We start from the raw sequence: 12,031 nt of genomic DNA, 5'->3' as shown, positions 1-12,031 counted from the left end.
GCAGCTAAGACAAGCTACTCCAACTAACTTGGTGGCACATTAGTGTCAGCCGTTGTAGGATAAATCTCCACATATCTATCCAACGGCTGTGAAAATTCTAAATTAGCATGAGTATGATAAGTGTCCAATTTAAGGGTATTACACAGAAACATACCATAACAACATGAATCAAATATGCATTTTATTCATTTACAATAAATGACAATAAGTACATCAATCTGATTGGAGCTAAGGGCATACACTATCTAACACTTCAGTTATTCTCTTAGTCGATACAGGGGTATTTTTAAAATTTTACAAAAGTTGGGGACTCAAGGATCCAAGACCATAGGTATGAGCCCAAAAATCTAAATTTGATGACGTACACCAAGATCACCCAAATCCAACACCATTTACCCCTTCTTCTTTACACCCAAAGCCAAAACCGATTCCGATTGTTCAATTGGAGTCATTTTGACCCTGAACCTCATTTCACACAAAATCAGAAATCCAAAACCACATGTACGCATAGCCCAAAATTCCAAATCTAAGACCACCCAAATCCAACACCATTTATCCCTTTATCTTAACACCCATAGTCAGAACCAATTCCAATCGATCGGGATCATTTTGATCATGAACCTCATTTCACATCAAATCAGAAATCCAAAACCATAGGTACGTAGAATCCAAAAATCCAAATCAAATGACATCAAGATCACCCAAATCCAACACTGTTTACCCCTTCATCCTAAGACCCTAAATCGAATCCAATTCCGATCATTCAATCGAAGTCATTTTGATCATAAACTTCATTTTACATCAAGTCCAAAATCCGATACCATAGATACGTAGAGCCCAAAAATCCAAATCCAATGACACTAAGATCACTGGAGTCTGATAATGTTTATCCCATTATCTTAAGACCCAAAGCCGATTCCAATCATCCAATCGAAGTCATTTTGATCCTGAACCTCTTTTCACATCAAATCAAAAATCCAAAATCATAGGTAAGTAAACCCCGAAAACCCATTTTTAACAACACCAATATCACCAAAATCCGACACCGTTTACCCCTTTATCTCAATACCCAAAACCAAAACTGATTTCGATTGTCCAATCATGATCATCTTTGATCCTGAATGCTTTAACTCATGAAATCTGAAATCCAACATTTTAGATGGATAGAACTCAAAATTTTGAATCCAAAGGTACCAAGATCGACTAATTCCGACACCATTAACCCCTCCATCTTTAGACCCAACGTTAAACTCAATTTGGGCATTCTGTTTAAAATCCCCTTCATTACAACTTCAAGCCTAGGGCGGCCCATGACCAAACCTTTCTCCTAGCCTTTAGAACAATCTTAAAATCCAAGATTTGACCAGCTAAGAACCTTTAACGAATTAAACTAATCACCTAAACTTGGAATGTCCAATTTAAGTAAATTGGTAAAATCTTCCACTCATTGTCTTGATTGATTGAGATGCTTTCTCCCAAAGCTGTCTTGACAGCCCATTCTCTCAATTAATCTTCGTCAAAAAACCCTTCTAAACCTCAGCATTTGATCTGCCTTGTCTCACAATGTCAGCCCTTCATTCCCTTCTAGAATCCTCCCAAAAAATCTATAAATACCCCCTCCTTTCTCACATTCTAGACACACAATCTATCTTAGGGAGAAAACTCTATCCCCCTTAGCCTAGAGAATACCCCTTTCACATCCCAAACAGCCCCAAGCTTCCCTAACCCACGTCCATACTATGAAAACACCTCCATCCCATCCAAAAAAACCCCCTAGGTCAAGCCTACAAACATCCTAACCTAGACAAACACAATCTAGCTTAGGGAGAGAAATCTACCCCAATTAACCAAGAGAATACCCCATTCACGTCCCAAGACCTTACCCACTCACCCTTCAACTTTCCTAGAATCCCCTATACATGTTTGAAGTCCATGAACCCCCTAGGTCTAGCTACCTTCAAGAAGTAAACCAAAGAATTCTTAAAGTCTAAAGTTATTGCAGAAATGTCAAAGACGTCCAGCAACGTTTATTCATCTTTGAGTCACATGAACACTTTCACATTCCATGGGCCAAACATACATGCTATTGCTGAATGCATTTTTCTTGCTTCTGGGTCGTATTCAAGGTGAATTCACGATCTTGGATTCATTTTAGTTATTAGTTTTTTTAACGCATGTACTATGAGTAGTGCTATTTAAATTTCATTAATAGAATTTACTTGGTGCCAATTGCATTTCATTCATTTTGTTTAATTAGTGCTACTTAGATTTAATCAGTAGATTATTAGCCTACCCTGATTTTCATGGCATTTAATCTTGTTGTTAGATCCAACATAAATTTATTTCAGTAGGCTAGCAAGTAATTTTTAGATTTGGCATGATCATGTTTACGTTCGTTTAGATGTTTAACGTTGTCATCATGAGTTTAACCAGCAATATCTTTTTCTTCCACCTAGCTATGTTTTAATATCGTTTCACATCATATGCATCTAATTAGGCTTAGCTTCATTTAACATTGACTCCATTTTTTTTCTCTTTGTGTGATTAGATATCATAAGCAAATCCATTCCCGTTAGCACTTTTAGTTTAATACACTCGTTGGTTTCTAGGTTAGATCATTTGCTTACGTGCCCTAGGTAATTAATTCATCCGTCTTCTCCTATTTTATTTTTCAGAATACAAGGTAGGAAATATCTTTAGGAAATTCCATTAAGATTTGACAAATCATATTTTTAAAGTTGCATTCAAAAAATTTGCACAATTATTTTATTACAAGTAGGATATTTTTTTTATGAGTTTTATTACAAGGCCGAGGTAAGTCCTTTATGTACACAGTTCTCATATTGTTGTGACTTGTACTGGCTAACCGGGACAGGGTGTCGGCCTCAGTGTTTTCTGACCTCGGGATTTGCTTGATGATGTGTGACTGAAAGTTGAGCAGGGCTTCTTTTACTTTGGCGAAATATGCGATCATGGAGAGATCGCGTGCTTCGTACTCGCCGGTAACTTGGTTCACCACGAGCTGAGAATCGCTGCAGATGACCAAGTGTTTTAACTTTACCTTTCGCGCTAGGTCCAGCCCGGTGATCAGTGCTTCGTACTCTGCCTCGTTGTTGGATGCCGCGAACTCAAAGCGTAGTACGTATTCTAATTTTGTGCCGCCCGGGCCGCACAAGACTATTCCAGCTTCGCTAACTTGCCGGTTTGAGGAACCATCCACGTGAAGGATCCAGGGCTCCTCATCCCAGTTCGCGCTTCGCTTGACCAGGAGAGATGCCACACTGGCTGCTACTTCACAGGGTTCGGACTCTATGGGCTCGGGATCTCCGGGTCCGCCCGAATTGGGGGCCTCGGGCTCGACCTGTGGGGCTTCGTGGCTGAAAGTCCACTCGGCGATAAAATCTGCCAAAGCTTGGGCCTTGATAGCGGTTCTCGGTTTGTACTGGAGGTCGTACTCGCTGAGTTCGATGGCCCATTTCGTTAGTCGACCGGAAACCTCGGGTTTGAGTAAAACTTGTCTAAGAGTTTTGTCAGTCAGGACAATGACGGTGTGAGCCTGGAAGTATGGGCGGAGTTTCCGAGCTGCTATTACTAGGGCGTATGCTAATTTTTCTATCTTCGGGTACCTTGCCTCTGCTCCCTGCAAAATTTTACTAACATAATAGATGGGTCGCTGGACCCGGTTTGTTTCTTTTATTAGTACCGAACTGACCACCTCGTCGCTTGCCAAGAGGTACAGTTCTAAGACCTCGCCCACCTCGGGCCGGGCTAAGGTTGGCACACTAGCGAGGTAACCTTTTAGTTCATCGAACGCGAGCTGGCAGTCCTGGGTCCACTCGAACCCTTTGCCTTTGATTGCCTTGAAGAAGGGTAGGCAGTGGTCTGCTGATTTGGACAAGAAGCGGCTTAGAGCGGCTATGCGGCCGTTTAGCCTCTGAACCTCTTTTACTTTCCGAGGTGGTATCATATCTAGAATGGCTTTTATTTTGTCCGGGTTGGCCTCAATACCGTGCTGATTGACAATGTACACTAGGAACTTACCCGAGGTGACGCCGAAGACACATTTGTTGGGGTTCAACTTCATGCTAAACTGACGCAGGATTTGGAAAACAGAATCTAAGTCTTGTATTAATTCTTGTGAAAACTGAGTCTTGACGACCATGTCGTCTACATAGCACTCTATCTTCGTACCAATCAGGGGCCGAAATAGCCTATTTACAAGTCTTTGGAAAGTCGCCCCGGGATTTTTTAGTCCGAAGGGCATGACCTTGTAGCAATACAGGCCGAACTCAGTTATGAAGCTGGTTTTTTCCTCATCGGATGGGTCCATCCTAACTTGGTTGTAGCCCGAGTAGGCATCCAGGAAGCTTAGCAACTCGTTTCCCGAGGTCGCGTCCACTAGGCGGTCAATTTTGGGGAGGGGGAAGCAATCTTTCGGGCAAGCTCGGTTCAGGTCGGTATAGTCGATGCACATGCGCCACTTGCCGCTTGCCTTTTTTTCCAACACCGGGTTGGCCACCCAGCTCGAGTAATGGACTTCCCTTATGAAGTTTGTTGCGAGGAGCTTCTCGACCTCCTCGTCGACCGCTCTCCAGCGTTCTGGGGCTAAGTTGCGTTTCTTCTGTCTAACGGGTCTGACTATAGGGTCAGTATTAAGTTTGTGAGTAATCAGTCCGGGGCTAATGCTGGGCATGTCAGTCGCGGACCAGGCAAAAATATCTAAATTTTGAAGTAAAAAACTCACCAGTTCGGTTCGTAGGGGATCCTTGATGGAAGCTCCGATCTGAAGTGTGCGAGCTGGGTCCGTAGCTGAAGTCGGGATTGCGACAGTTTCCTCCGTGGGCGAAGCCCGTTCCTCACCTTGCTCCGCAGGCCGCTCCAGTTCGAGGTCGTCGGCCGCCTTGGTTTTTCCCTTCAGGGCGGCAACATAACACTTGCGGGACTCGAGCTGGTCGCCCCGCACTACCCCTACACCAAAGTCCGTAGGGAACTTCATGGCCAAATAGTAGGTGGAGACCGCCGCCCGTAGGATATGCGTGATCGGCCGCCCTATTATGGCATTGTATGGGGAGGGGGTCGCGACTACCAGGAAATCATGGTTGAGTCTGACTGCACAAGGCCATGTGCCGACTTCCACAGGGACGGTTACTTTTCCGAGGGGCCTGACTTCCTCTCCGCTGAAACCCACCAGGGGAGTGTTCGCGGGCTTCAGCTCGCTCCTCTGTAACTGCAGCTGGTCAAATGTTGATTTGAAGAGGATGTCCGCTGACCTGCCCGAATCTACGAGTACGCGGCTGACCTCGAAGTCGCTCATCCTTAGTTTAATGACAAGCGCGTCATCATGGGGTAGTGGACCCCTCGCGCGTCGTCCTCCGTGAAGAAGATTGGTTCTTCGGTCTTTGGTCTCTTTGGGGGGTTCCGTTCTTCGAGGGCCGCTTCGTGAACTGAAGTCCGGGCTGCTGCCGAGGTACACCCTGCTATCACCGAACCTCCCACTATTACATGGATGGTTCCCCGAACTGGCCTCTCTTCCAGAGGCTGCTTCTGCAACAGTTCGGCAGGTCTGTTGCTAGACTCAGGGGCATCCTTTTCGTGCTCCCCTTTCCGACCTGCCTTATTGTTATTATTGTTGTGTTGTACAAAGTTTCTCAAGTATCCGAGACGGATGAGCCCCTCTATCTCGTCCCAGAGGTTATTACACTGTTCGGTGCTATGACCATGGTCTCTATGGAAACTACAACACAAATTCTTATTTCTCTCGTTCGGATTTCCCTTTAGGCGAGGTGGCCACTTAACGTACGGGGTGTCTTTGATCGTCATAAAGATCTCCGTCCGCCTCATATTTAACGGCGTGTAGTCCGTCCGAACTGCTAGGGGGGCCCGGAACGATTGGTTCGGCTTTGGCTCCCAGGTCAGGTTTTTTCTATTCACCGGGTTAGAGAGCTAGCTTGCCTTCTCTCTTTCTTTTCTCGTTCCCGCCTTCAGTTCGTTGGTTGATTTCTTCCTCTGTCCTCATGAACTTATCCATGAGTTTGAGGAATTCGGCCACGGTTGCGGGCTGGTTGGCCACCATGTGCCATTTGAATTCTTTGTGCGTCACCCCTCTTTTGGCCGCCGCAAGCTACACTGCGGGGTCCAACCTCGGTATCTGCAAGCATGCTTCGTTGAATCGCTTGATGTAGCCCCGGATGGATTCTCCTTCTCTTTGGACTACTTCGAAGATGCTTTCCTCTATTCTGGGGCACCGTTGGCTGGTGACGAAGTGTGTGGTGAAGACTTGCACGAACTGGGCCCAGCACTTTATCGACCCGGGGGCCAGGTTCCTGTACCAAGTGTGGGCTACCCCCCTGAGGGTGGTGGTAAAGGCCACGCACATGCACGATTCGCTGGCCCTGGCGAGGTGCATTTGGGACTGAAAGGCGTCAACGTGGTCGTTGGGGTCGAAGGACCCATCGTACTTGTCCAGAGGTGGGAGCTTGAAGTCTCTGGGTAAGGGGACCACCAGGAGTTCCGATGCGAGGGGGGAAGGAACCGAGAGAACCGGGGCAGCCCCTACCTCGTCCGAGCTCGTGTCTTTGCCTCTGAATTCTGACAAGGTATGGGTGGCGGTTCGGTGACTTCGCTGGTGCCTTCGCCGTTGAGCGGGCCTTGTACTGGCGCTGCTGACCTCCGTGTTACCGAGCTCGATGGGCCCGGAATGCTGGTAGTCTGCCGCTAGGGCGCTGAATCGGTTTTCGGTGAGCGGGAGCTTGGGCTTGGAGCGCCGGGGTGCTGACCTCGCGGGCGAGGTTCCCGACCCGCCTGCGGGTTGCGAGGCAGGGATGACACTTTTCTCTCTTCGGCCTGGGGACGAGGCCTGGCTATTAGGGTGGTTCTGGGGCCGGGAGGCCTTCGCCTGGTGGGGGCGTCCATCCTACGGGGAGGCCTTGACCGGCCTCGGAGCGGGGTGGCGAGGTGGAAGTAGTGGTTGGTTCAGTGGCAGTTGGGGGAACTGCTGTTGATAGTGATACTGGGAGATGTTGTGCAGTACTTGGTGCTGGTGAAGCTGCTGCTGTTGGAACTGTTGCATTTGGGCTTGCATTGCCCGCATGCACTGCATCAGGTCCTCCAACCGGTTTTGGTTGGCTGCCAGGGGGACGGCAGTCGGTTCAGTGAAGGTTGTCTCAATGGGGAGAGGAAAGGGGATGCTTGTGGTAGGAGGGTTTACGGGTGCCATTGCTTGTGGCGTGTTCAAGCTGGGGATCCCATCCGCCGAAAGGGGGATGGTGAACTGTCCAACGCACACCACGGGGACTTGAAGTTGTTCCCCGGTGGCGTTTGTCTCCGTGCCACGTCCGGTGTTGCTGGAGGAGGCCATGAGTGTTGGATTTTTTTTGAAGAAAAGGGGTTATCGAAGTTTGGAGGGAGGCTTTTTGAAGCATTATCCCACAGACGGCGCCAATTGATGGAGCGCGATCCGGCCGGTCTTAGCTGTCCGCGGCCTTGCTTCCGAACGGGGTAGCAGGGAACCTGAAATGGAGGAGATGGGGAAGCTCCGGGGGGAACCCGGTGTAGAGGCTCCGAAGCTCAAGTTAGAATCCTTCAAAAGCAAGGTAATACCAGATAGCGCAAAGTTTGCATACCTCCGTTGTCGAGGGGCAGGGGGCTCTTATAATCACTTTGTGGACTCGTCCCGGGGCCCTTGTCAGGTCAGGTATGATTACCCTTGTGCTTGTCAATTCGGCCGTCGTCCTTTCTGCTGAGACAGAACCATCACTGCCTAACCGTCTATCTAATTGGAGATGGCGGTGTCAGTGGCGGTGGCAGGTGGTCGTTTAGGGTGCTGCCGCCAAATGTCAGATCCTAAGTCAGTCAGGCGCGGCGCCCTCGGGCACGAACTTCCTTAGTGTCAGGCGTGGTACGACTTGTTTGGTTTTGGTGCCAGGTGATGCGAAGTGCTGAGCGAGGCGGTCTTGAGCTCAGAGGTATCTATAGGGCAGGTCAGTTCGGCAAAGTGTATCCCGAGCTGTTACAAGGTGGGTTAGTTCGGCGAAGTGTATCCCGAGCTGTTACAAGGTGGGTCAGTTCGGCGAAGTGTATCCCGAGCTGTTACAAGGGTCAGTTCGGCAAGGTGTAACCCGAGCTGTTACAATGTCAGTTCGGCGAAGTGTATCCCGAGCTGTTACAAGGTGGGTCAGTTCGGCGAAGTGTATCCCGAGCTGTTACAAAGGTTAAGTTCGGGCCCCCGGTAAGGAGTTCAGTCCGCTCGTGTCCCCTTGTTTCCGCCTAGGCTTGGCACCTTTTGCCGAGCTGTTGTTTCTGCCACGTGTCACGTAATAGAGAGATCGGGCCAAATCTTCCTTCATCACTTTTGTTTGAGAAGGTGAACCCATATTGTATTCTTTTTACGCAATATTCGCCATCCAACCTTGCATAACAACATATCGTTCATGTATTTAGTCTTCAAATCCCTAACCCACCAGCATGCTTGGGTGTACACGCTTTCTTCCACACCAAATCTCTGCCATAACCTTTCTTTTTATTTGTAAAGAACTCCTTCATTAACTTTTCAACATCATCACAAACATCAACTAGTAGGGAATGGACCGACATTATGTAGGACAACAAAGAGGAAACAACCCTGTTAAGCAACACAGTTTGACCCATTTGAGACAAGGAACTTGATTCCCATCTACACAATGATCAAACTCTATCAACCAAATTCATGTATACAATTGTTTTGTTTTCTTTTTTTTTTTTTTTTTGTGAGAAAGTACCAATCATCGTCAATTAACCCACTCTTAGACTATGACTCACAAATCTACTATGTTGCTGGAGCATGAAATAAATTCTGGATTTTGATAATTTAACTTCTTGTTTCGAACATTTCCCAAATTCCTTCAAAATACCTTTTTACTTCCCCTACCTTCGTCAGAGAAGCCTTCTCAAATAACATGTCATCTGCGAAATGCAGATGTGAAACCACTACCTCTCCCAACCCACACCCCTCTCCACTCCCCGTTGAATTATCAATGATAAAACATTCATACCCATTACAAATAAGGATGGTGACAAAGGGTTACCCTGCTACAACCCTCGGATAGGAGAGAATCTAGCAGATTTCTCTCCATTAATGAGCACAACTAATTGGATAGTACACATGCACATCCACACCAATCTTCTCTATTCCTCAAAGAATCCCAATAAGTCCATCAAGAAGATGCCCCACTCCATGCAATCATATGCTTTAGCCATATCTACCTTCAAAGCAAAGACCCTGGGTCTCCTTTTTTTCCTCTTCATGTAGTGTGGATGACCTTTTGCCTAATGATGACATTATACATGATTTGATGATTAGGAACAAATGCAGCTTACCAAGGTGAAATGATTTTATCAATCACCATTCAAAGCCTATTAACCAAAAGTTTAGAAAATGTTTATAAAGAGCATTGCATAGCCAAGTAAGCCTAAAATGAGTAACCACTTCCATGTTCTTAACTTTAGGAATTAGAAAAATATTAGTGAAATTAATTTCATGTCCTGGCTCATTTCCTAAAAACAAATATTGTATAAAATGAACCACATCAAAGACCAATAACATTCCAAGTTTTTGGAAAATTATAGAAGACATACCATCAGTTCTTGGTGCTTTGAGTGAACCCAGTTGAAAGGCTATTGCACGTATCTTCTCCAATGTGGGAAGCTTAGTGAGTGTCTCATTATCAATTGCAGTAATATATCAACGGTTGGATCAACTCTCGAACAATGGCAGACATAACTGGATTGGAAGAAGAGAATAATTCCACAATATTGTAGCAACTACTATTTTATCTCTTCTAAATCACTTGTCCACCTCCTTCCACCTTCTTAAGTCGTTTAATAGCTAGTGAAAAAAAATTGTATTCCAACCCCCTTCCCACAACAATAATTTTTTAGACAACTGCTTTCAAAATAGCTCCTCCCTCAATAGCATTAACACCCCATCAATCTGCCTAGCCAACTCTTTTTCCTTTTGTAAATTCTACTCGAAAGGATAAAGTGTTATAGGTCAGGCACTTCTTTTCGCAACACATTCAACTACTGAAAAGCAATACCAAATGTGCTCTTATTCCATTTGCTTGGTGCTGGTTGTGGATACCCTAGTGAATTTGGGATTCCACCTCCATGTCATTGTGAGAAGATATAGGAGCTGCCACCCATCACTTGCTAACACAAGGGAGTGAGAGGGAAGGTGTTAGGCACCCCTCTCCCTTTCTTGCGTTGTGAATACCAATTTTAAGGAAAATTAAAGACAGGTAAATGTTTCTTCGGATCCAGTGAAGATCCTACCATGAGAGGGACATTCTTCTCACGAAACTCGATCTCATCCTCTTCCTCTTCCCAGGCATGAGAGGCTCTTAGAGGAGCAAAAGGGTGGCTGACTACACAACCACCCTTCTTTATTCAAAGTCTCCCATGTTCCTACTTAAGGAGAGAATGGGATTGAGTATCAAGGAGCTTGTCTCCAATGTACAGCCCTTCACAATAAGCCAAACAACAGTCCAAAGAGAGTAAGAGGATAAAGATGTCTACACTACTAATATTCGGCCTAACATTCTTCAATCATTATCTAATAAAAATAAAGCAACAAATCCTTCGAATGATGGAAACATAAGCTAGGGAATCCAACCTAAGCATTTTCTCTGAGACACACATGTAGAAGAAAGCAAACGAACATGTAGGAGTTAGGGAACACTACTGTTGTAAATTGTTTAGAGGGGTTGGACCCGAGTACCTCTAGGTTGTGGCTTTTCTTTCAAATTGTTAAGACTGCTCTGCAAAGGATTTTGATGACTGAATCGGTGGAGAGTGCCTTAAGCTCAACTGACAGAGAAGTTATGTTGAACTCGTGGTGGTGAGGAGGGGCTGCAAACCATAACCGAACCAAACTTTGCTTCTTGACTTTGATAATCTTCTTCCTTCAAACCTGAACCTGGTATGGTTCTCTTGCTATTCGGTGCTGCTTCTTTTGTTTTTACAACAGAGTATGGAGGAAAGAAGGAGAAGGGGAGGAAGGATGGAGAGAAATTTCGGTTGGAGTGAACGAAAGCTTAGAAGACTTGAAAGAAATGGGAAAAATCATGAGAGAAAAAGTTATTCGTGAGGGAGACCTTATGATATGGAAAGGAGTAGGCGGAGGACTTTCTATTTTAGGTAGACAAGGTTTCCTTTCTTATGTCTTGCTCGTCTCCGAAGGTAAGAGTACTGCATGGCTTTTATAGGAAAGGAGTGGGGCTGGGTTACAATTTTCTAAAAATGTACGGGGGTGCTGGGTGAGAGGCTACATCATGCAACTGGGGTTCCAAGGTGGTTTAAACGAAGGGATCCAACGATTGAGGCTTTGACACATGTTGGGGGCTCCTTTGCAAAAGCCTTGAAGTTAAGGATTCAAGAGTAGGGTCTATGTTGTAATTTTCATACAAAGAAAAGACAAATAGCCCTTTGGACGTCATTAGTTTTGAAGCCTACAAGGAGGAAATCTAAAGGCTAGGGGGTTGCCATGTGTTAGGGGCCTTTTGCAAAAAAACATAAGTTTAAGGGAAAACTTAAAGGAGTGGGTTCAAAAATGACTTTTGAAAAAAGAAGGGACGTCTATCAGGGAGGTTAATGATGGTTTTGATCAGGTTTGGTGGCATCGGATGGTGGTTTATAGAGGTGTAAAACAGGTTGTGCTGGGCCGGCAAGGCACAGCCCAAGACGACCCGAGAGTCAGTTCAACAAGGCACACCCCCGAGTCGTCTCGGGCTGTGCCTCCCTCCCTTGGGATATTTTGGGGGGTCAGTTCGACACGGCCTATGGACCCAAGCCCTTATGGGCCCGTGCCATACCGTATTGTGCCATAGGCCAAGTTGGTCCGCAGGCTGAGCCTTATGCCCAATCGAGCCATGGACCAAGCCAAAGCTATTAATTTAAAAAAGAATTAAAAAAAATCTTAAAATTTTTATGTTATATGAATTTTGATGTATACAATTTTTTATATATACAATAATTAAATAAAATAGTATAATAAAAT

At 45.7% G+C, this 12,031-nt stretch overlaps 1 protein-coding gene across 6 annotated transcripts in view; it reads right to left on the bottom strand.

Annotated features, from left to right (window-relative positions):
• Positions 1-11,207, bottom strand: part of LOC148874791 (uncharacterized) — a 38,864-nt gene extending 27,657 nt beyond the window's left edge. Inside the window, exons 1-2 of one of the 6 annotated variants that reach the window (XM_088964932.1) lie at positions 10,754-11,137; positions 9,613-10,000 (exon numbers count right to left, since the gene is read on the bottom strand). The gene's annotated coding sequence lies outside the window, so the exon portion shown is untranslated. Of the gene's footprint in view, positions 1-9,612; positions 10,001-10,753 lie in introns of all 6 variants that reach the window. The other 5 variants (XM_088964934.1, XM_088964931.1, XM_088964933.1 and 2 more) reach the window with 5 other exon arrangements.
• Between the last annotated feature and the right edge of the window lie 824 nt (positions 11,208-12,031).

This window comes from Nelumbo lutea, chromosome 1 (genome assembly GCF_056320005.1).
Source record: "Nelumbo lutea isolate HS-2025 chromosome 1, American lotus-T2T, whole genome shotgun sequence".
Lineage (NCBI taxonomy): Eukaryota > Viridiplantae > Streptophyta > Magnoliopsida > Proteales > Nelumbonaceae > Nelumbo > Nelumbo lutea.
This window is presented reverse-complemented; position numbering and strand designations above follow the sequence as displayed.